Source organism: Apodemus sylvaticus, chromosome 2, assembly GCF_947179515.1.
Source record: "Apodemus sylvaticus chromosome 2, mApoSyl1.1, whole genome shotgun sequence".
In the NCBI taxonomy this organism is placed as follows: domain Eukaryota; kingdom Metazoa; phylum Chordata; class Mammalia; order Rodentia; family Muridae; genus Apodemus; species Apodemus sylvaticus.
Window position 1 is genome coordinate 23,653,863 of NC_067473.1, and position 24,110 is coordinate 23,677,972.

The 24,110-nt window shown below is 41.1% G+C and overlaps 1 pseudogene; it reads left to right on the forward strand.

Moving 5' to 3' along the window:
• The first annotated feature begins 632 nt into the window (after positions 1–632).
• Positions 633–23,080, forward strand: LOC127677265 (leucine-rich repeat and death domain-containing protein 1-like; annotated as a pseudogene).
• The last annotated feature ends 1,030 nt before the right edge of the window (positions 23,081–24,110 follow it).

A 24,110-nucleotide genomic window follows, 5' to 3' on the forward strand; every position in this document is an offset into this window, starting at 1 on the left:
ACTATCACTGGGTATTAAACTAAACATCATCTAATTCAATTTCTTCAGGGACCAAAACATTAATTAAATGGAGACATGATGTTATCTTACTTTTCATTCACTGTGGTAAAATACTCTTCTCCTCCAAGTCTTTCCACTTTTTTTCCTTTTCTTTCTTTTTAATTAGATATATTCTTTATTTACATTTTGAATGTTGTCCTTTTTCCTGATTCTCCCCTCCCCACAAAATCCCATAAGTCATCTCCCCTTCCCCAATCAACCCTCCTCCACTTCCCTGTCCTGGTATTCCTGTAAGGAAGACCTGAAAAGAGCCTGTCTGCCTGGCTGGAGTGGCCTGGGGATTGCAGGCCAGTGAGTGCCCGCTGCAGTTGGGGTCTACGATAAACCCATGAGTAGGAGGCTGAGGAGAGGAAGACAGATGCGGTCCACTAGAGATGGGGCAGGCGGGCCTAGGTGGCTGCAGCTGGATATGGAGTGTCTAAGAGGTGAAGATCTGCTGTTAGCCTTCTGTGTGTAATTTCAACATCTTCACCATGCTTTAGTAATATCAACATTTGTCTTGAGGTTCAAAGGGGAAAAACACACACAAAAAAAAAATTATAGTCTTAGTTCGTGCAAGAGCTACCAGTAAGATGTCTGAAGATGGGAGTAATGTGGAACCTGAAGGATTCACTAGGTTTAAGTCACTGGAGGAGCCTGGATTTATTTTTGTTTGCTTTTTTTTTCTTTATTGATATATTTTTTATTTACATTTCAAATGATTTCCCCTTTTCTTGGTCCCCACTCCCTGCAAGTCGCATAAGCCCTCTTCCCTCCCCCTGTTCCTCCATCTACCCCTTCCCATTTCCCTGTTCTGGTATTCCCCTATACTGTTGCACTGAGTCTTTCCAGAACCAGGGGCCACTCTTCCATTGTTTTTGGACCTCATTTAATATGTGGATTATGTCCTGGGTATTCAGAGTTTCTGGGCTAATATCCACTTAACAGTGAGTGTATACCATGATTGATCTTTTGAGACTGGGTTACCTCACTTAGTATGATGTTCTCCAGCTCCATCTAAGAATTTCATGAATTCATTGTTTCTAATGGCTGAATAGTACTCCATTTTGTAAATATACCACATTTTTTGTATCCATTCCTCCATTGAGGGATACCTGGGTTCTTTCCAGATTCTGGCTACTACAAATAGGGCTGCTATGAACATAGTGGAGCATGTGTCCTTATTGCATGCTGAAGAATCCTCTGGGTATATGCCCAGGAGTGGTATAGCAGGGTCCTCAGGAAGTGTCATGCCCAGTTTTCTGAGGAACCGCCAGACTGATTTCCAAAGTGGTTGCACCATCTTGCAATCCCACCAGCAGTGGAGGAGTGTTCCTCTCTCTCCACATCCTCGCCAACACCTGCTGTCTCCTGAGTTTTTGACCTTAGCCATTCTGACTGGTGTGAGGTGAAATCTCAGGGTTGTTTTGATTTGCATTTCCCTAATGATTAATGATGTTGAACATTTCTTAAGGTGTTTCTCAGCCCTCCGAAATTCTTCATGTGAAAATTCTTTGTTTAGCTCCGTACCCCACTTTTTAATGGGGTTATTTGGTTCTCTGGGTTCTACCTTCTTGAGTTCTTTGTATATATTAGATATTAGCTATCTGTTGGATTTAGGGTTGGTGAAGATCCTTTCCCAATCTGTTGGTTGACGTTTTGTCCTTTTGACAGTGTCCTTTGCCTTACAGGAAATCATCAAACTCAGGGCTGAAATCAATCAAGTAGAAACCAAGAGAACCATACAAAGAATCAACAAAACCAAAAGCTGGTTCTTTGAAAAAATCAGCAAGATAGATAAACCCTTAGCCAGACTAACCAAAGGGCACAGAGAAAGTATCCAAATGAACAAAATTAGAAATGAAAAGGGAGATATTACAACAGAAACCGAGGAAATTCAAAAAAAATCATCTGATCCTACTACAAAAGCCTATACTCAACACAACTGGAGCCTGGATTTATTGAAGAAATATCAGATCCCTTGAATGAAGCTTCTCTTTACTCAAAGAGTAAAAATTCCAAATAGATTTATGAAGTAAATCCTTTGAAGGACACAGAACAACCAACAGCTTCCACCACAAGTGAGCTTAACAGAAATGAAGAGGAAAATACAGGAATTCCATTTTCTGACACTAACATAGCAGATGTCATCCCACTGTCAAAACCAGAAAGTCTGCAGAGCTCTGAGTCATCAGAGACTAAGATGACTGAACTCAAACTCCCAACTGGGAAGAATCATAGACCATGAGCCTCTAACAAAAAATCAGAAAGAATTTGACGTAGTGTCTGATAACTTTATAGTTAATCTTGATGCTAAGAGTTTACAAGAATTTCCTGTGGACATTTTAAAAGTCAAATAGGTAAAATATCTATATTTAAATAAGAATCAAATAAAATGTTTCCTTAAGCTTAAACTTTTGAGAAAACTCCATGTAAACAGAAATAAAATGATAAAAATGTCTGAAGAGATCTCACATATTAGTAATATATACAGTCTGGATTTTTATTATTAATTAATTAATTTATTTATTTTTACACTCCATGTTTTATTCCCCCAGACCCACGTCCACCCTCTGACTGTTCCACATCCCGTACCTCCTCCCCACACCCGTCTCCACGTGGATGTCCCCACCCCTCACCCCACCTGACCTCTAAAATTCCCTGGGGCCTCTAGTCTCTTGAGGGTTAGGTGCATCATCTCTGAATGAACACAGCCCTGGCAGTCCTCTACTGTATGTGTGTTGGAGGCCTCATATCAGCTGGTGTATGCTGGCTGTTTGGTGGTCCAGTGTTTGAGAAATCTCAGGCGTCCTGATTAATTGAGACTGCTGGTCCTCCTAAGGATCGCCCTTCTCCTCAGCTTCTTTCAGCCTTTCCTAATCCAATACAGGGGTCAGCTGCTTCTGTCCATTGGTTGAGTGCAAATATCTGCATCTGACTCTTTCAGCTGCTTGTTGGGTCTTCTGGAGTGCAGTCATGCTCGGTCCCTTTTTGTGAGCGCTCCACAACTTCAGTAATAGTATCAGGACTTGGAACCTTGAGCTGGATCCTACTCTGGGCCTGTCCCTGGACCTTCTTTGCCTCAGGCTTCTCTCCATTTCCATCCCTGTAATTCTTTCAGAGAGGCACAATCATGGGTCAGAGTTGTGACTGTGGAATGGCCCCCCCTCCCTCATTTGATGCCCTATCTTCCTGCTGGAGGTGAGCTCTATAAGTTCCCTCTCATTACTGTGGGTCATTTCATCTGAGGTTCCTCCCTTGAGTCCTGAGTCTCTCACCTCCCAGGTCTCTGGTGTATTCTGGAGGGTCCCTCTACCCTCCTATCTCCCGAGATTGCCTGTTTCCATTCTTTCTGATGGCCCTCAGGGCTTCAGTCCTTTTCCCTCACCCAATACCAGATCAGGTTCCCCTCTCCCCCTACTCACTCCCCCACCCCACATCCACTTACCCTGCCAGGTCCCTCCCTCCCTCCCCAAGTGGGACTGAGGCATCCTCACTTGGGCACTTCAGCTTCTTGACCTTTTTGAGTTCTGTGGACTGTATCTTGGGTACTATGTACTATTTAACATCCATGTATTAGTGAGAACATACCATGCTTGTCCTTTTGGGTCTGAGTTGCCTCACTCAGGATGACATTTTCTAGTTCCATCCATTTGCCTGCAAAACTCAGAATGTCCTTGTTCTAAATAGCTGAGTAATATTTCATTGTGTAATGAACCACATTTTATGTATCCATTCTTCTGTCATGGGACATCTGGGTTGTTTCCAGCTTCTGGCTACCACAAATAAGGCTATGCTATGAACATAGTGGAACACGCGCCCCTGTGGTATGACAGGGCATCTTTTGGGTATATTCCCAAGAGTGGTATTTCTGGGTCTTCAGGTAGATCTATTTCCAATTTTCTGAGGAACCTCCAGATTAATTTCCAGAGTGGTTGTACCAGTTTGCAATCCCATGAGCAATGGAGGAGTGGTCTCCTTTCTCCACATCCTCTCCAACATGTGTTGTCACCTGTGGTTTTGAGCTTAGCCATTCTGGTTGGCTTAAGGTAGAATCTAGGTCGTTTTGATTTGCATTTCTATGATCACTAAGGACTTTGAACATTTCTGTTGGTGCTTCTCAGCCTTTCAAGATTCCTCAGTTGTGAAATCTCGGTTTAGTTCTATACCCCAATTTTGGCGATTAGTTTCTTGAGTTCTTTATATATTTTGGATATTAGCCCTCCATCAGATGTTGGGTTAGTGAATGTTTTTTCCCAATCTGTAGATTTCTAATTTGTCTTATTGACTATGTCCTTTGATTTACAGAAGCTTTCTAGTTTCATGAGGTCCCATTTACCAATTCTTGATCTTAGAGCCTGAGCCACTGGGGCGCTGTTTAGGAAATTTCCTCCTGTGCCAATGGGTTCAAGGCTCTTTCCCACTTTATCTTCTATAAGATTTAATGTGTCTGGTTTTATGTTGAGGTCCTTGATCCACTTGGACTTGAGCTTTGTGCAAGGTGACAAATAAGGGCCTATTTTCATTTTTGTACATTCAGACAACCAGTTAGATCAGCACATTTATTAAAAAATGCTTTTTTTTTTCATTGTAAACTTTTGGCTTCTTTGTCAAACATCAAGTGTCCATAAGTGTGTGGTTTTATTTCTGGGACTTCAATTCTATCCTATTGATCAACATGCCTGTCTCTGTACCAATACCATGCAGTTTTTATCACTATTGCTCTGTAGTAAAACTTGAGGTCATTGAGGTCAGAGATGGCGTTCCCCCTGATTGTTAAGAATTATTGTCGCTATTTTGCATTTTTTGCCTTTCCAGATGAATTTGAGAATTATTCTTTCCATATCTTTGAAGAATTGTGTTCAGATTTTGATGGGGATTGCATTGAATCTATAGATTGCCTTTGGTAGGATGGCCATTTTTGCTATGTTAATTCTGCCAATCCATGAACATGGAAGATCTCTCCATTTTCTGAGATCTTCGATTTCTTTTTTGAGAGACTTGAAGTTATTGTCATACATGTCTTTCACTTGTTTGATTAGCATTCTCCCAAAATATTTTATAGTATTTGTGGCTATTGTGAAGGGAATTGTTTCACTAATTTCTTTCTCGGACTGTTTATCATTTGTATAAAGGAAGGCTACTATTTTATTTGAGTTAATTTTATATATGGCCACTTTGCTGAAGTTGTTTATAAGCTAGAGAATTCTCTGGTAGAATTTTTGGGGTTGCTTATGTATGCTATCATACCATCTGCAAATAGTGATACCTTTATTTCTTCTTTGCCAATTTGTAGCCCCTTGATCTCTTTTTGTTGTCTTATTGTCCTAGCTATCACTTTGAGTACTATATTGAATAGATATGGGGAGAGTAAGGCATCCTTGTCTTGCCCTAGATTTCAGTGGGATTGCTTCAAGTATGTCTCCATTTAATTTGATATTGGCTCTTGGTTTGCAGTAAATTGCTTTTATTATGTTTAAGTATGGTCCTTGAATTCCTGATCTCTCCAATACTTTTAACATGAACAGATGTTGTATTTTGTCGAATGCTTTTTCTGCATCTAAGGAGATGAACATGTGATTTTTTTTCTTTGAGTTTGTTTATATAATGGATTACATTAATGGATTTTCATATATTAAACCAACATTGTATTCCTGGGATGAAGCCTACTTGTATGGTGAATGATGCTTTTGATGTTCTTGGATTCGGTTTGTAAGAATTTTATTGAGTATTTTTGCATTGATATTCATAGCGAGATTGGTCTAATGTTCTCTTTTTGGTTGGGTCCTTGTGTATTGGAGTAATTGTGGCTTTATAGAACAAGTTAGGTAGTATTCGTCTCTTCCTATCTTATGGAATAGTTTGAGAAAAGTTGGTATCAGGTCTCCTTTGAAGGTATGGTAGAATTCTGCACTAAATCCAACTGTCCCTGAGCTTTTTTTGGTTGGGAGGTTTTTAATGACATCTATTTCCTTGTGCAATATGGGCCTGTTTAGAGTTTAACTGCTCTTGATTTAATTTTGATATGTGATATCTGTCTAGAAAAACCATCCATTTCATCGAGATTTTCCAGTTTTGTTGAATATAGGCTTTATAGTAGGATCTGATGATTTTTTGACTTTCCTCCATTTCTGTTATGTCTCCCTTTTCATTTCTGATTTTGTTAATTTGGATACTGCTTCTTGGCCCTGTAGTTAGTTTGGCTAGGAATTTATCTATCGTGTTGATTATCTCAAAGAACCAGCTTCTGGTTTTATTGATTCTTTGTATTGTTTTCTTTGTTTCTATTTGGTTGATTTTGGCCTAATTTGACTATTTCCTGCCTTCTACTCCTCTTGGGTGAGTTTACTTTTTTTTGTTCTAGAGCTCTCGGGTGTGGTGTTAAGTTGTTAGTGTGAGATCTCTCCAATTTGTTTACCTGGGCACTAAGTGCTATGAACTTTCCTCTTAGCACTGCTTTCATTGTGTCCCATAAGCTTAGGTATGATGTGTCAACATTTTCATTAAATTACAGGAAGTCTTTAATTTCTTTATTTCTTCGCTGATCAAGTTATTGTTGAATAAAGAGTTGTTCAGTTTTTATGTGTATGTGCGCTTTCTGTTGTTTTTGCTGTTCTTGAAAACCAGCCTTAGGCCATGGTGATCTGATAGGATGTATGGGATTATATCAGTCTTCTTGTATCAGTTGAGGGTTGTTTTGTGACCAATTATATGGTCAATTTTGGAGAACATACCATGAGGTGCCGAGAAGAAGGTGTGTTCTTTTGTTTTAGGATGAAATGTTCTATAGATATGTTAAATCTATTTGGTTCATAACATCTCTTAGTTTCACTGTGTCTCTGTTTAGTTTCTGTTTCAATGACCTAACCATAGGTAAGAGTGGGGTGTTAAAGTCTCCCACTATTATTGTGTAAGGTTCAATGTGTGTTTTGAGCTGTAGTAAAGTTTCTTTCTTTCTTTCTTTTTGAGTTTTACATTTTATTTTACTTTTATTTTTTATTAGATATGTAAAGTTTCTTTTATGAATATGGGTGTTCTTGCATTTGGGGCATAGATGTTCAGAATTGAGAATTGAGTTCATCTTGGTGGATTTTCCCCTTGGTAAATATGAAGCGTCCTTCTTTATCGTGCTTGACAACTTTTGGTTGAAAGTCTATTTTATTGGTTATTAGGGTGGCAACTCCTGCTTGTTTCCTGGGACCATTTGCTTGGAAGATCTTTTTCTATCCTTATACTCTGAGGCAGGGTCTGTCTTTGTTATTGAGGTATGTTTCTTGTATGCAGCCTAATGCTGGATCTTGTTTACATATCCAGTCTGTTAGCTCATGTCTTTTAACAGGTGAGTTGAGTCCATTAATATTCAGAGATATTAAAGAGAGATAACTTGGTTCCTGATACATTTGTTTTTGTAGGTGGCTTTATGTGCATGTGGTTCTCTCCTTTTGGCTTTGTTGTGAGATGCTTGATGTCTTGTCCTTTCTTTAGTGCAGGTACCTTCCTTGTGTTGGAGTTTTACTTCTAGGATCCTCTGTAGGGTTAGATTAGTAGATAAATACTGTTTGAATTTAGTTTTGTCAAGGAATATTTTGGTTTCTTCATCCATTTGATTGAGAGTTTTTTTTTTTTTGTTTTTTGTTTTTTTGTTTTGGTTTTTTTTTTTTTTTTTTTTTTTTTTTTTTTTTTTTTTTTTTTTTTTTGCTGGGTATAGTATCCTGGCCTGGCATTTGTGTTCTCTTAGAATCTTGTGTTCTGCCCAGGCTCTTCTAACTTTCATATTCTCTATTGGGAAGTCTGGTGTAATTCTGATAGATCTAACTTTGTATGTTACTTGACCCTTTTCCCTTGAAGCTTTTAATATTCTTTCTTTGTTCTGTGCATTTAATGTTTTGATTATTATGTGACAAGAGGATTTTATTTTCTGGTCCAATTTACTTGGTGTTCTATAGGCTTCTTGTACATTTATGGCCATTTCTTTCTCTTTCTTTAGGTTGGGGAAGTTTTCTTCTATGAATTTGTTGAAGACATTTTCAGGTCCTTTGAGCTGGGAATCTCCATTCTCCTCTATTCCATTTATTCTTAAATTTGGTCTTTACATTGTACCTTGAATTTCTTGAATGCTTTGGGTAGGAGTTTTTTATGTTTTCAATTTTCTTTGACAGTTGTGTCAATCTCTTCTATGGTATCTTCTACACCTGAGATTCTCTCTTCTATCAATTGTATTCTGTTGGTGATACTTGCATCTGTAGTTCCTGACCTCTTTTCTAGGTTTTCCATTTCCAGGTTTGCCTCCATTTGTGTCTTCTTTATTGTTTCTACTCCCACTTTAGATCTTGGATCACTTTATTCAATTCCTTCACCCGTTTACCTGTGTTTTCCTGTATTTCTTTCAGTGAGTTATTGATATCCTCCTTAAAGGACTATATTATTTTCATGAGATAAGATTTTATGTCAGCTTCCTGATTAACAGGTATGTTGTATTCGGGGCTTGCTGTGGTGGAAGAACTGGGTTTTGATGATGCCTATGTATATTGGCTTGTGTTGCTTATGGTCTTGCACTTGCCTTTCACCATCTGGATATCCCTGATGTTTGTTGGTCTGAGTGACTGTCTAGAGTCTGCCTCTTTTGTTCCCGGGTTGCTTCTGGTCTCCTGGTAGGCATGCAGCCATGGCTGTAGCAGACCACCTGTGGGGCCTTCAAACTGGGGGCTTTTCACAGGGACAGGGAAGCTGCTGATCTGTCGCCCTGGCTGCAGTAAATCCTCTGGGAAGTCTTCAGACTGTTGGGTCTTCAGTGGAGCAGTCAAGATGGTTTCCAACTGCTCTGCATGCAGCTGATCCTCAATTACTCTGAGTGCAGTGGATCCTCAACTGCTCAGAGTGCAGAGGGTTCTCAACTGCCCTGAATGCAGAGGGTTCTCTAAGATGGATCAGGATATGCTGTCTCCACTGGAGTAGACTAGCTAAGAGTCTGCCCCAGCAGAAAGGGCCAGGCCACAGCCTGGAATTTTCAGGCAATCAAATCACACATGTTCCTATTGAATTTTTTTTTAAAGTAGAAAAATAACAAGAGTTGAATTGAATTATAACAGCATAACATATTTCCCAGGAATATCCTATGCATATGTCTTCCAGTAAGAGGAGTCAAAGAAACAATCTCACCATATTGTCATAGCATTTATGTTTTCTCACTAAGCTTTAATACCTGGGTCTTGCGAAAACCAAGTAAAGACAATATCTCTCTATACCTCTGCTATGGTATCACTCCATATGCTCATTCTGCCTGGTAATAAGTTTGAAATTTTCCCTAACTACGTGTGTTCTTTTTAAAATGTACAAGTATTTGATATTTCAGAAAATACCTTCAGAAATATCCAAATTGAAAAGGATCCAGAAGTTAAACTTGTCAAACAATAATCTCACACATTTTCCTGTTGGAACTGTGCCAACTTCAAACTCTGGAGGAGCTGAATATAAGCCAGACAAGTGGGAAAAGGGCAAGACGGCTCTTCTGGGTGTGTAGGGGTGAGGAGAAGGGGAATCTCAACCCCTGAAACAGTGTGCATGTGTCCTGGCTAGTTTTCTCTCAACTTGACACAAGCTAAAATCCTTAGAGTGGAGGGAGCCCCAGTTGAAAAAACACCTCCATAAGATCAGGCTGTAGACAAGCCTGTAGGGTATTGTATCAGTTAGTGATTGATGGGGGAAGGGCCAGCCCATTGTGTGGGGGTGGGGTTCCCATCTCGGCTGGTGGTCCTGGGTTCTGTATGAAAGCAGGCTGGCACACCATGAGGAGCAAGCCAGTAAGCAGCACCCTGGCATCGTCTCTGCATCCTGCCTCCAGGTTCCTGCCCTCTTGAGTTCCTACACTCAATGCTTTTGAAGATGAACTATTATATAGAACTGTAAGTGAAGCAAATCCTTTCCTTCCTGAGTTGCTTTTGATCATGGTGTTGAATCACAGTAATAGTAACCCTGACTAACAACATGCAACTGCTTATATGTGTATTTTAAATAGGTGACATGTCCTACATTTAAAAAAACATGGCTTAGAGACATAGCACTCTACACAAAAGCTTTATAGGGCATTTCATATAAATGCAATGTGAAACAAGGAAAACTTTGTACATTACTTTTTATTTAGTTCATTGGAAGATTTTTCAAATTGTATGTGTGTGTGTGTTATACATGTATGCATTCCTGTGGGTGTGTGCATGAATACATGTGGGTACACGTGGCTACATGCACACAGAAGCTAGAGGTGTCCTCTTCAATTATACTTCAATTTTGCCATTGTTGTTGTTGCTGCTGTTTAGGCAAGACCTCAGTGAAGCCCTGACACCCCTGGAGCTTGCTGTGTAGATCAGGTTGGCCTTGAACTCACAGAGATCTGCCTGCTCTGCTTCTTCCTTGGCGGCTGGAATTAAACGAGGTGTCACTGTGCCAACTGTTTCCACTCCTTTTCGGAGACAGGCTCGCTCATGGAACCTGAAGCTCTCAAACTGGCTGGACTAGTTGTCCAATAAATGTGCCTCCACCTCAGCTCAGGCTTATCTGGCCTTTGTAATGTAACTCCTGCTGGGTAATATATTTCCAGTGAGCCTGCCGCAGTCGTAGTGTGTAGCCTAAGCAACGGAATTAAGAATGAGAGAACTGTAGCAAAGTTGCTTTTGAAGTAAAATATGCATCTTGGTTCTGTAATAGAATTACCAGTTAATTTGACTAATTTACTGGAAGTACGTTAATTCTCTCTTCCTGTGTCTTGTGACTCCTCTGGACTATGTCCCTAAGGTTCTCCTTTTCACTAACTCTTTCTTTGACCTCATCACACTTTCTTGTCACACACATAATCTCTAGCACTCTAGCTCCACAGATGGCAACTTTCCCTGGAATTTCCACTGTCACTCTCTCCGCTCTTGCCCACGATCAACACTTGTTTCATGCCTTGTTTACTCCAGCAGCTGCCTGCATGGTGCTCTCTGACTTATTTTCCTGTTTTCTCAGGCTTTGTCAGTCATCAGACTTCATTCCAGACAAGGATTCTCTTTTTATATGCCTTTTATGTACATGATTGTTTTGCTTTGATGTACGTGTATGTGCAGCATCCCTGCCTGGTTCCCATGGGAGCCAGAAGAGGATGTTTGATCTTCTGGAACTGGAGATAAAGTTGTTTGTGTATTGCCATGTGGGTGCTGAGAACAAAGTCCTTCACAAAGGCAGTAAGTGCTCTTAACTGTGGAGCCAAATATCCAGCCCCAGGGAGACTGCTGCTAATGTGTTATATTTGGCATGGTTGTGCATGGCTGTGATCCCAACACTCATGAGGCTGAGACAGGAGCACAGTGAGCTGACACCTGATCTGGGATCCAGAAGGAGACTCTGTCCAAAAAGAAGGGAAGGAAGAAAGAGAACAGGGAAGAAGGAAGGTAGAGGTATGAAGAGAGGGAGGAATTCATGATTGGAAGAGGCTGCCAAAATCCCAGTGAAAGTCCTTTCAAGATCATTCCAACAGTCTTTAGATGAGGAAACATTATAAGAATCTCTGTTAAGAAAAATAGTCACTGGATTATGAAATGTTGAAAATGTCACTTGGATATAATGGAGATGGAATACCTAAATGATTAGTTTATCTATTAGCTGATCAATAACCAACCATCTGAAGCAGATGAATCCAGTTAGTCATAAAGTTTCCATTAGGCAAAGTGATGGTTGCTAGGGAGGACTCTTATTTCAACATCTCTTCCATCATCTCAGAGCTCTCTCTTCCTCTAATAAACACTCAGCAAGTATTTAAAAAAATATTTAGCTAATGAATGAGACTGAGGGCAATCCTGTAGGAGGAGCAGTGTCAATTAATCTGGACCCCCAGGATCTCTCAAACATTGGACCACCAGACAGGCAGCACACACCAGCTGATATGCGGCCCCTAGCACACATACAGTAGAGGATTGCCAGGTCTGTGTTCATTCAGAGATGGCGTACCTAACCCTCAAGAGACTGGAGGCCCCTGGGAGTTTAGAGGCCAGGTGGAGTGGGGGAGAAATCCATGTGGAGTCAGGGGGTGGGGAAGAGGTGTGGGATGTGGAACAGTTGGATAGTCGATAGGAGTTGGCGGGGTGGGAAATAAAATATGGAGTGTATAAAAATAATTTATAAAAAATGTAGTGAAGCATGGTAGCTACACAATATTTGATCACACTGTGAAGCCAAATATCATATTATTTACTGAAAATATCTATATCTGGTTGTGGTGTAGCTTGACCCTCAGCACACACCTTTAATCCCTCTGGCTAGAATACAGAAATAACATTAGCACACAACATAGAACCCAAACAATGAAGGTAAAGTTAGTTTGTAGAAGGAAGCACCCATATTTGAAAGTGACATCTAATTGAGTGGCAGACAAAGTGATGAATCAGAGAAAGATTTGACAGAATAGGATATGCCCAGCTTTCATGAGAGAGGCCAGGGAAGCTACTTAAGAGGGCAATGCAGAGAGAAAGAGAAGGGGGTTTGCAGAGACAGGCTGAAGAGAGAACGAGGTAAAGACAGAAGACTAGAACAGATTGCCAGAGTTAGTCTGAGGCCAGGAAGAACAGAAAGTCAGAGAGAGGCAGACTGAGAAGCCAGATCGAATCAGTCATCTTGGTGAAGGATTGGACTAGAAGAGCTGAGTTGAACCAGATAGCCAGAGCTCAGAAAGCACAAGAAAGGGTAGGGCTTATTCAGCAGAAAGCTCAGAGACTGAAAACATTCTAGGCCTGGATTAGATTTATGGAGGTTATAAGATTCCAGGACTGGGCCTGGGGTAGAAGATGGAGGGAGGCAGTAAACTTCAAAGAGAACAGTTACTACAGGAGAATAAAAGTTACATTTACACATAGTGGCCATGTCTTTAATCCCAGGTTTGTGGGGGGAGGTCAGAGAAAGAGGATGATCTCTACGAGTTTGAGGCCAACCGCAAATACATAGTTCCAGGGAAGTCAGAGCTACATAGAGATAGTCTCAAAAAAACCCACAAAACAAAAATTATATGAAATGTTCAAAAAATATTTATTTGAAGGAAATCACTGACAGGCCTGCCCATCTATGTTGATCTTATTCCTACTGTATAAGCTGGGAAGTCTTGCATGGTCTTTCTTACTCACATATGACTTCTCCACATGGGACACATCCTCATTAGCCATATTTATGCATGATGTTAAGCTGGCTTTATACAACATACTTTAATCCTACTCATTCTTCTGTGTCTCTATGTGTTTGTGTGTGTGTGTGTGTGTGTGTGTGTGTGTGTTTGTGATGCATAGTGTATGTGGCATCTCTGTGTGTGAGAGGTATGTCTGTATGTGCAGTGATGGGGCTTCAGCCCTGGAAATGTCCAGGTCCCTCAGTAGAGATAAGTTGTTGGTGAGGGAGGAGTGAGTCAGGCATGGGTACTAGGGGAATCTTGAATCCTGACTGACTGGCAGTCAGAGTGCTTCTTTATTTATACAGAACTCAGCAGTCAGGGACCAATTCATGTTGTTCTAAGACATAAATCGTATTACTTTTGTCCTCAGACATGTGTTTTAACTTCCTCTTAGTCATAAGTTTAGTCATCATTGATAAATCGTGACAGAACAATTATCTTTTCCAATTATTTTCCCTCATCAGGTCCATAACTCAACTAACAATCTAGAGGCATATTTTGCCAAAGCATTGCAGGCCACTCTCAAGCTGGTAGCTCTGTCAGATTCAAGGACACTAGATAGAAAGAAAATCTCCAAGCCAGCCAAAGCAGGCTGCCATGTCCAGAGTAGTGTATTATGGTCAGAATGCCAATTTAATGGTCAGAATGCCAATTGTCATTGGGCACAGGAAAAGACTTTAGGCCAAAGCTGCTGTAGATGTTTTTCAATTTCTGACATAATAAAACATTTATATTTTATATCTTTGTAGAATTTATTTGTATGTCTAATCTGAGTATTCTTTTGTTCCTTGATTATATGACACCACAATGGTCCAATACAAGCTAACTTTTCTAAGAAAAATGGGTCTTAATTTTTATCACTCTCTTATCATTTACCCATGCCATTCTTTGTCTCTCAGTGTAAGCCCCCATGCATGATAGAGATAACTCCAAGTCAATGTAACTTTGTTGCTGAGTCTTTTCCTCAAGGGGCAAACCATGTGCAGCCCTCAGTCTAACGTGCCACACAATCACCTGAGCATATAGTAGGAAGATGTTTAAACCTCATCTGCTGCCAACCCCTCTAGTCTATGGAACCCTGTTTACCTTTTTACATTTACTTTGTCCTGATTATCTTGTTTCTGAATAAGTACAGGGGTAGATTCTCCAAGAGCATTTTGGAGTCAGAACCTCATAAGGAGATCTCTGGTGTCTTGGAGTCACAACCTCCAGGAAATAAGGAAGAACTTTATGTAGGGGCAGATAAGGGTAACTTCTTAAAAGCAGGAGGACTAGTATGCTCAGGACTCTCTTGGGGAAACTTAGACGCAATACTTCTGGGAGAAGGCAAAAACAGATTCATAAGAAATTTCCAATCTATTTAATATTCCCAAGTTGTACAAATATTAAAAAAAAAAAAAACCCAAGCATGTAACATGTGGAGAGTAAGATCAAGAGTGAAAGACAGCGCAGTGGAGATCGCATCATGTGGCTCAGCGCTGTGGATCTTTGTCAAGCAGCTGTTATCATTAGATGTTCATGTGTTGGGGGTATAGTGTATGTGTGTGGTGTGTGTACTTTGTATGTGTGTCTGTATGTATGTGGCATGCATGTGGTATGTATTTGTTGTATGAGAGTAGGTATGTGTTATGAGTGTGTGATCTCTGTGGTGGTAAGTTTATATAGTATGTTTTGTATGTATGTTGTATGTGTATTGTGTGTATATGTATGTATTGCTTGTGTATTGTGTGTAGTGTGGGGTGTGTGGTATATATGTGAAGGATATAGGATGTGGATATGTGTGGTGTGTGTTTGCTGCACAAATGTGTGTAAGGGTGGACATGTTTATCACTTTTTGTGAGGAAATTAGGATGCAGTATAACTGATAAATTGGAAAAATTTCAGGGAAGAAAAAAAGACAAAGCAGCATCACAATTAGGGAGACAAGAAAAGAGTGTGTGGGGGTGGGCGGGTGCAGCCACTGAGCTTGTTTGGAAAGAGAATAGGCCCCAAGCAACAGTGTTTACTGGGGAGCACTGATAAGACTCAGGGACATGTACACAATCCTACACAAACTCCCAAGGATTTCAGGATGTAGAGTCACAAAGAACTGTAACAGAATGAAAATATCTCCTTACACAAACGCTGGAACAAAACTCTATTCTTGCAGTTGCTTTCAGGGGGTAATGCAGGAGACAGATATTTATGGGTTTATAAAAGTATAATTGTGTAATCATCCTTCCAGCTAACAAGACTTCCAGAAGAGGTGTCTCATATGACTCAGCTCAGAACACTCAACATCTCAAACAATGCCATCAAAGATATTCCAAGAAATACAGAGGAGCTGAGAAGTCTGGCTACTCTACATGCAAGCAACAATCAAATAAATCCTCTTCCACTGTCCTTTCTGTCTTTAAATGTTCTACAGAGCCTAGTTCTCTGAGGTATGTGTCAAACATAACATGCCATAAGTAGAATCTTTAAAGAGAAAATTGCAGCTTTTTCTGAAAAAAATAAAGAATGTCAATGCATAAAGTAAGCATCAGAGGGAGAGGGGCACGGTGCTTTTCCTACTTAGAGGACATGAGCACAAAGTTGAAGACCTGTTTTCTTGCCTTGAATCTAGAGATGGAAACAGCAGAAAACAGGGGCTGTGGTGGGGGAAATGGGAAAGAGGAGGAGGAGCTTTGGATAGGAAGCAGGGAAGATAGCACTATGGGGGAGGCACATAAATAACACCACATATGTTTGAAAAGACAAGGAATTATACATGATGTTTACTAAAATTACATGTAATATATGTATACAGATAGATAGTCTAAATGAAGTTATGCTATTTGGGGTGATAATGCTCCCCTAAGAGCCATGGATCTTCTAATGAAAACTCCAGTACTAGGCATGAGAAACCTAGCTGTTGGTCAGACTTCCAAAACAATCAATATTGCCATTGGCCGCATCCCAGAACTAGAAGATAAGACATATTACTCAAGAAACCTCACACTTTGGACACCAGACTCGGAAATATCAAGCTGGAATATACCTAGAAGCCTCCTCCCTGAGAACTGGGTCTCCTACTGTCAGAGAGTGTTATGCAAGATGTCAAGGGAGAGGAGCAACCGGTTGTCCTACACAGCTCCTAGCTTAGGAAACACAAGCAGCATGACTTGACAGGACGATATCCACGAGATCAGTAGTGACACTCTTGCCTTTGAGATAACTGCCAGTTGTGTAATTGGACTCAAGGCCCACTCAAAAGGAGGATATTGATGCTTGTATTATAAACCTATCAAAGTACCCATGACTGGAAAGATCGCAGACTGGAAAGGAGAACCTACAATTGGCAGCTTCCTAAACCAATATAATTTCCTACTGTTTTCTAAATAATTACCCTTATACCACAGATCAATGCATCTCTCACCCTTATCAAAGAAGCTTCTTTTGGTTTCGTTTTGTGTGTGTTTGTTTGTTTGTTTGTTTGTTTGTTTGTTTTATAATAGATGAGACTATTTTAAAGACCCACAACCTGGTAGAATTCAGGGAATAAGTTACAGTGGTACCCAACCCTGTCCAATGTATCTACAATGCAACCCTTAAACCTAAGGATTAGGGGATATTTTGGAAGAGGGGGCAGAAAGATAAGAGTCAGGGGTTTAGGATGCCTACTGTTACTAGTGTCCTCTAGTGGGGACGCTGTGCCCACAAACTCTCAACAACATGGTTGCTTGAATGAGCCCAGCATGACAACCTTAGCTGACCATGCCACTGTCGACAAGGGAAATTCAGAGGGCCTCACCACTAGGTGAAGAGCTACAGAGAAAGGGAAGATAAGCTTTCTCTGTGAGCAAGCTCCCATATCAGTTGTACAATCCCAAATGGTCCTTCCTGGACAACATACACATGAGTGAAGGTAAATGGACTCAGCAGGTAATATATACACATATATCATACTCATGTGCATACATGTAATAATAACATTAAAGAAGAGAGCATGGATTTGGAAGTAGAGGCATGGCAGGGGCGGGAGGTGGACGAGGAGAGGAGGCAGTGATGTGGGTGCCGTGCTTGTGTATAAGTTCTCAAAAAATAAACTATAAAATAGTAAGAAAGAAAACAAAATACCAACCAATTAACAAAAATTCAGAGTTCATTTGTTACTTTTTATTATTTTATATCATTATATTATAAGAATATTTGTTACAATTTGTTAATTTTGTTAATTTTTATAATTGTGAATTTGTTAATTCACAATTAACAAAAATTCAATGGAGTCTGCTCCATTGGAGACTGGAACCCCCGACTGGAAATACATTACCTGGGATGCTTGAGCTAAGACACCGTCAAGACAGATTGGCCAGGGGCTTCAGACCCTGCCTCAGGCTGGGACAGCTCTCTGTTCTTCCACTTGAGACTTAGAAATATTCAAGCCCGTTGTGTCCATCAAGTTCCAAAGGCAAGCTGGGGTGGCTTCTCACAGGGTGGTGAAAAGGCCGTGGTTCAACATCTGCTCCCAAGTTCCGGTCTGGAGGCCGCCCATGTCTAGCAGGGCCAAGGAGCGTTAAGGTTACCACAGAAGTGGCAATGGCCTGAAGCAGTGACTGGGGAAATGAATGAATGGTCACATACCAACTCTTTAGAGCAGTGGTTCTCTCTCTCTCTCTCTCTCTCTCTCTCTCTCTCTCTCTCTCTCACTCATGATTTTTATTGTTTAAAATGCTACTAAAGTACACACAACCCAATAATGATGAAGTTCTACAGTCAGTCCATGTTTAATGGCATTTGACATAAATTGTTGGGCTAAAATAGGTAGTATCATTCATTCTTCAGAGATGCCTCACCTTCCTCAACTTAAACCCTCTGATTACTCAAGAAAAACCAAGTTAAAAACACCTGGCCACTCTCATCTTAGATCAGTAAATCCGGATCTTGATTGTAGTGCTTCAAATATGCATGGTCCCAATTTTTATTCTTTTATATAGATTCTTTCTATTCCCCTTGAGTCTTTGTTTTTAAATTTACATTTCATTTAATTCACAATGAAATTTACATTTCATTGTGTTGTGGATGGGCCTGGTGCTGTTTGTATTTTGATGCTAATTCTGCTCTCCCAGGAGGGGCTGCAGACAAGGAGCAAGTCCCTAATTAATAATTAATAATCCCCTAATTAATAATGGAGCCAATCACTGGGTGCGTAGGAGGGACTTTCGGGTTGGCTGGAGGAAGAGAGAAAGGAGAGAAGAGTTAGGTCCTTTCGGACATCACATGAGGACAAGATGTAATTATGAGGGTCTCCCAGCTTCAATGGCGGATCCGTCAGGATTTGCCACCAGAGTATTTAGAGTTAATAAGGCTTACAAGTTAGGATTTTAGTTGTTGTGTCCAGCGATTGAATAGCTATTGTTTGTGAACTAAGTTTGTGCTGCATTTTCCTTCACACAGCAGCTCATCTGTGTTCAAGAGAGAAAGGTTCTGAGGCAAAGAAAGCATGGGTTTGCCTGAGGTACACCGCAGAGGTTGTGGGGGTTTGGAAGCTTGGGGCTGGAGTGGTAGCAACCTGCCAACAGGAACTTAGGGAGCTGGGTGGAGAGATTTTGGAGCACTGAGTCAGAGTCTCCACGAGATAAAAACAGGTTGGCCATTGGCCACCAGTGCTTGGCCAGCCAGGCCACAGGGGCAGGGAGTTACCGGCACAAGCAAGGGAAGGTGCCTGGTTTTTGTTTTTGTTTTTTGCTGTTTTTTTTTTTTTAATATTTCTCACAAAACAATTGTTTTCCCCTTTCCAGGTCTCTCTTTCAGAAATTCCCTATCCCATTCCCCCTTCCTCTGCCTCTATAAGGGTGTTCACCCACCCTTCCACCCATTCCCACCTTCCTGCCCAGGCATTCACCTACACTGGGGCATTGATGGAGGCACTGAATAATACTGCGCCTCATCATTATTGGGTTGTGTGTATTTTAATAGCATTTTAAACAATAAAAAGATGTGTGTGTGTGTGTGTGTGTGTGAGAGAGAGAGAGAGAGAGAGAGAGAACCACTGCTCTAAAGAGTAGGTATGTGACCATTCAATGGGCCCTCAGGCCCAAGGACCTCTCCTCCTACTGACATCCAACAAGGCCGTCCTCTGTCACATGTGGCCGGAGCCATGGGTCCCTCCATATGTACTCTTTGGTTGGTGGTCCAGTCCTGGGAGCTCCCGGCTGGTGGGGGGGGGGGAGTCTAGCTGGTTGACACTGTTGCTTCCCCATGGGGCTGCAAAATCCCCTCAGCTCCTTCAGTCCCTTCTCCAACTCCTCCATCAGGGACCCCACACTTAGTCCAATGGTTGGCTGCAAGCATCCCCCTCTATATTTGTCAGGTTCTGGCAGAGCCTCTCAGAAGACAGCCATATCAGGCTCCTGTCAGCAAGCATTTCCCGGCATCCACAATGGCTTCCGGGTTTGGTGACTGTATATGAGATAGATCTCCAGGTGGGGCTGTCTCTGGATGGCCTTTCCTTCAGACTCTGCTCCATACTTTGTCTCCATATTTCCTCCTATGAGAATTTTGTTCCCCCTTCTAAGAAACACTGAAGCATCCACACTTTGGTCTTTCTTCTTCTTGGGCTTCATATGGTCTGTGAATTGAATCTTGGGTATTGAGAACTTTTGGGCTAATATCCAGTTATCAGTGAGTGCATACTGTAGAGCAGTGGTTCTCAATGCTCCTAATGCTGCAGCACTTTAATTCAGTTTCTCCTGTTGGGGGTGACACCCCTCCCACCCCAAAATTATTTTCAGTGTTACTTCATGACTGTAATTTTGCTACTGCTATGAATCATAATGTAAGTAACTGTGTTTTCCAATGGTCTTAGGTTACGCCCGTGAAAGGGTCTTTCTACCTCTAAAGGGGCTGTGACTCACAGATCGAGAACTACGCTTGTAGCATGCAATGAATGCTCAAGCTTTCGGCACAGCGCCTGATGTCAAGGTCCTAACAAATGACTCTGCCCTCATGAAGATAGAATAGCAAATGAAAGAAAAGAACATGGTCACGACCAACCAGGAAGGACAGTTCTCTCACGGACACGGCCCAGGGTTCTTTGCAGTCTACTTTAAAGCTGTGGTGCTGGTTTTAGTTCCCACACTCCCAGATAGCCTGTTGGCTAGTTTTCTGATAACATTACATCTGTAGTCAACAGCAACATCGGTTCTGATCCTAGACCCTCTGCCAGATCTGATATTAAACGTTTTGATACGATCACTGCCTACAGTGCTCACCCAGAGCTCTGAAAAGATCCTCAAGCTACGTTTCTGTTTCTGTAAAGTTGCAGACAACGTCACAGGCCTTACTGTGACGTCCCACACATACATGCCTGCACCCTTTGCCCCACTGCCTCCCTCCTCTCCATGACTTCCCCATGTTCCTGCCCTCCTCTTGCTGGTCCCCCTTTCTGCTTCCATGTGCCGTTTATTCCGATACTTTATATTTGTCTTCCCTCCTTTAAAATCTTTTCCTCCTCCTCTTCTTCATGCATCTCTTGCTACTTTCATCAAACACACACACACACACATAAACATGCATACACGTGTACACACACATGTACATAAACACTCATACACATATACACACACATGCACATAAGCACGTATGCACATGTACACACATGCATGTACATGAATATGCATGCACATATATACACATGCACATAAACATGCATGCACATAAACATGCATGTACATGTATACACACACACACACACACGCTTAAAATCTAGAGTTCTGGGGCTGGAGAGTTGGCTCAGCAGTTAAGAGCACTGACTGCTCTTAAAGAGGACCCAGGTTCTATTCCTAAGACCCACATGACAGCTCACAACTGTCTGTAACTCAAGTATTAGGAGACCTTTCTTCTGATCTCCATGGGGACCAGGACTTCACATAGTACATATATATACATGCAGGAAAAACATACACATAAAATAATAAAGTTATTTTAGGCATTTAAATCTAGAGTCTGCATATGAGAAAATAGTGTTTATCATTCTGAGTCTGGTTTAATGTGATTAACATAATGAGCTTCAACTAATTTTTCTACAGATGTATTTATCCTTTATGATTGAATAAAATTCTATTTTGTACACCTGCCTTATCCATTTGTCTGTGGATTGACATCTCAGAGGGTTCCATTTCTTAGTTATTGTGAGTAGTGCAGCAGTAAACACCGACAGACTGTGGCGTGTTAGCTGAGTGTGTTCATGTTTCCCCAGGAACAGTGTCACTAGGTCTTTGCTTTTTTTGTTGGTTGGTTGGTTTTAGCTTCATAAAGGGCCCCGCCACTGATTTCCAGAATGGCTGTACTCTCTCTGTACTCCCACCAGTAGTGTATAAGGTTCCTCTTTTCTCACATCCATGCACTGCTTGAAAAAAAATTTTTTTTACTAAGGTATAATGTCCAAACTGAAGGAGTGTATACTGCCAACCTGCAACTCAACAGATTTTCAAAACTGAACAAATACAAGTTTGAGAACATGGATCAAGAAACAGGTAAGGCCCACAGAACTGTTGGTGCCTCCATCCTCTGGCCTCTGGCCCATCCTTCAGCCAAGGCCAACCGTGACCATGGTTTCCAACAACCTGCTTTAAGCAAAGCCATGAAGTGAATACTATTCTGTGCCTTCTTCTCTCACTCAGCATTAGGCTTGTGAGGGTCACGTAGGTTGTTTCCATGCGGTCGCATATAGTCCATCATGTGAACACACTAACTCTGTTTATTCTGCTGATGGACAGTTGGCAGATAGGAAAGTGTACTCAGAAGACAAACCACCATTTCAGCCTACTGAAACTTGCTGTATTGTTTAGGATCTAATCTACCCCATCATAAACATCCTTGAATACATGATCCAGCCATTGGGCTCCTTGTTATTTACCTAAAGGAGTTTAAAGTGTATATCAATACAAAACTAAATGTTTGTAATAGCCTCGTTAATAATTAACACAATGTAGAAGCAACCAAGATGCCTTTCCATAGATGAGTGGGAAAGCTTAAACATTCAAGCCATGAAATATTATTTAGTACTAAAAAGAAATGAACTGCAAAGTCACAGAAAGACATAGAGGAAACTACAATGTATTTTTTACAGGTGGAAGAAAAGACAATATGTATATGAGCATCCAACTCCCGCTATAGGACAGTCAGTGGTCTCTAGGAGGTGAGTGTGTGTGGAGGGATAAATAGACAGAGGCCCAGGATTTGGGCCGTGAAAACATTCTGCTTGGTGATGATGTATTCTTTCATGCTCATCATGTGGCATCTATGTAGTACATAGTACAGAGGAAGATAATGACAAGACAGAGACCTGGGCAGGTGTCAGGTCAGAGAACATATGGAAATCTCTGTATTTTCTTCCCATGTTTGATGTGACCCTACAACATTAAACAACCTTTAACTTTTTTAAAAGTTTATTTTAAAAATAGTAATACCTATTCTGCAAAGTCATCTGCTCTATTGTAAAGGGATAGCTTCTGGCCTCACTTTGTCTCCCCTAGGAGGCAACAGAACCACAGTGGTTTTTATACACCCTTTTCTCTCCTAGCATGGACATTAGTAAGAACCTTGGAACTGTCATCATTGTGAGTGCTTTGGGCACTTTACCAAGACAGTAGAATTCTACATACATAGCTTCTGCAGTTTAATTCTGCAGAAATGTATATTCATTACTATTTTTCCTTACTAGGAAACAATCTGACAAGGTTGTCCAGTGCTATCTATAATATTTCATCTTTGGAAGAGATACATTTTGATGACAATCCTTTGATGAGACCACCGATGGAAATCTGTAAGGGAAAACAGATGCATACGATCACATGCTATCTCCAAAGAGCAGATGAAAGAGACGGTGGGTGATGAGTGAGGGGTTATCCTCACAAGAAACAGTCTGGTGTCTGGACAGTAAAAGAGCTTGCTTTGGTTGGAGACTTTAATCTGGCGGTAAAATTAAATTATTTATCGTCTTCCTTTGTGTGAAGGTTAGCTGTTTCTGTTAATAAATCTGATTATTTAGTCACAGGTAACTGGAATCTAAAATGCTCCCCAATCATCCTTTCATGTAGCCTATCTATACACACAAGAGCATACGCCAGTGTGAGCTAATGACAAAGCTGTGTTAACATGCGTTGTCCTTCGTAAGCCATGAGACACCCAGGCCATGGCTGCCCTGCAGAAGCTTCTCTGAGACTTGAGCCTCCCTGAAAGAAGGAGCTTCAGAGAAAAATAAGTCACAGTGGCTGTCTCCTTCAACTCAGGCTGACTGTGCTGCATCAAGGGGAGTAGAGTTTCACATGTCCACATAGTATTTCTATCGTGTATAGAGAAAGGTGGTCAAGTTAGGTGGCTGAACTCCCATGCTAGACTTCTGTTTCTCCAGTTCTCAAATGAACAGGATTCCTGTTGATCTGCTTTTTATGGAAAGTACGGTAGGCAGCGGCAGGACCTCAGAGACTGGGGAGGGCAGAGGCCTAGACAGTCCCCACCTTGCTGTGTGCTTGACTTGCCTTCATCCTGCAGTTTGATCCTCAGGGAAGCTGGGGAAGGAGCATGGGAGGCTTATTTATTCTGCAGTCTACAAGGATCATAGAGTCCCTTTCTAAGCATTGTTTAAAGCAACTAGATTTTCATATCATTAGCATGAAATACAGACTGAAGGGATTAATAGTGTATGTACAATTTTTCAAAATGAAAAGGCCAGAATATGTTTGACATGACAGGGAGCACGGAAGTTCACTAGTCTTGTGGTGCTCTCGTCAACAAGGGGGACTCTAGATTGCACTCTCTAGAAGTTTCCTCTTTTAAATAAGCACTATGGGTCTGGAAATATGGCTCAGTGGTTAAGAGCATATACTGCTCTTGCAGAGATCTTGAGTTCAGTTCCCAGCAT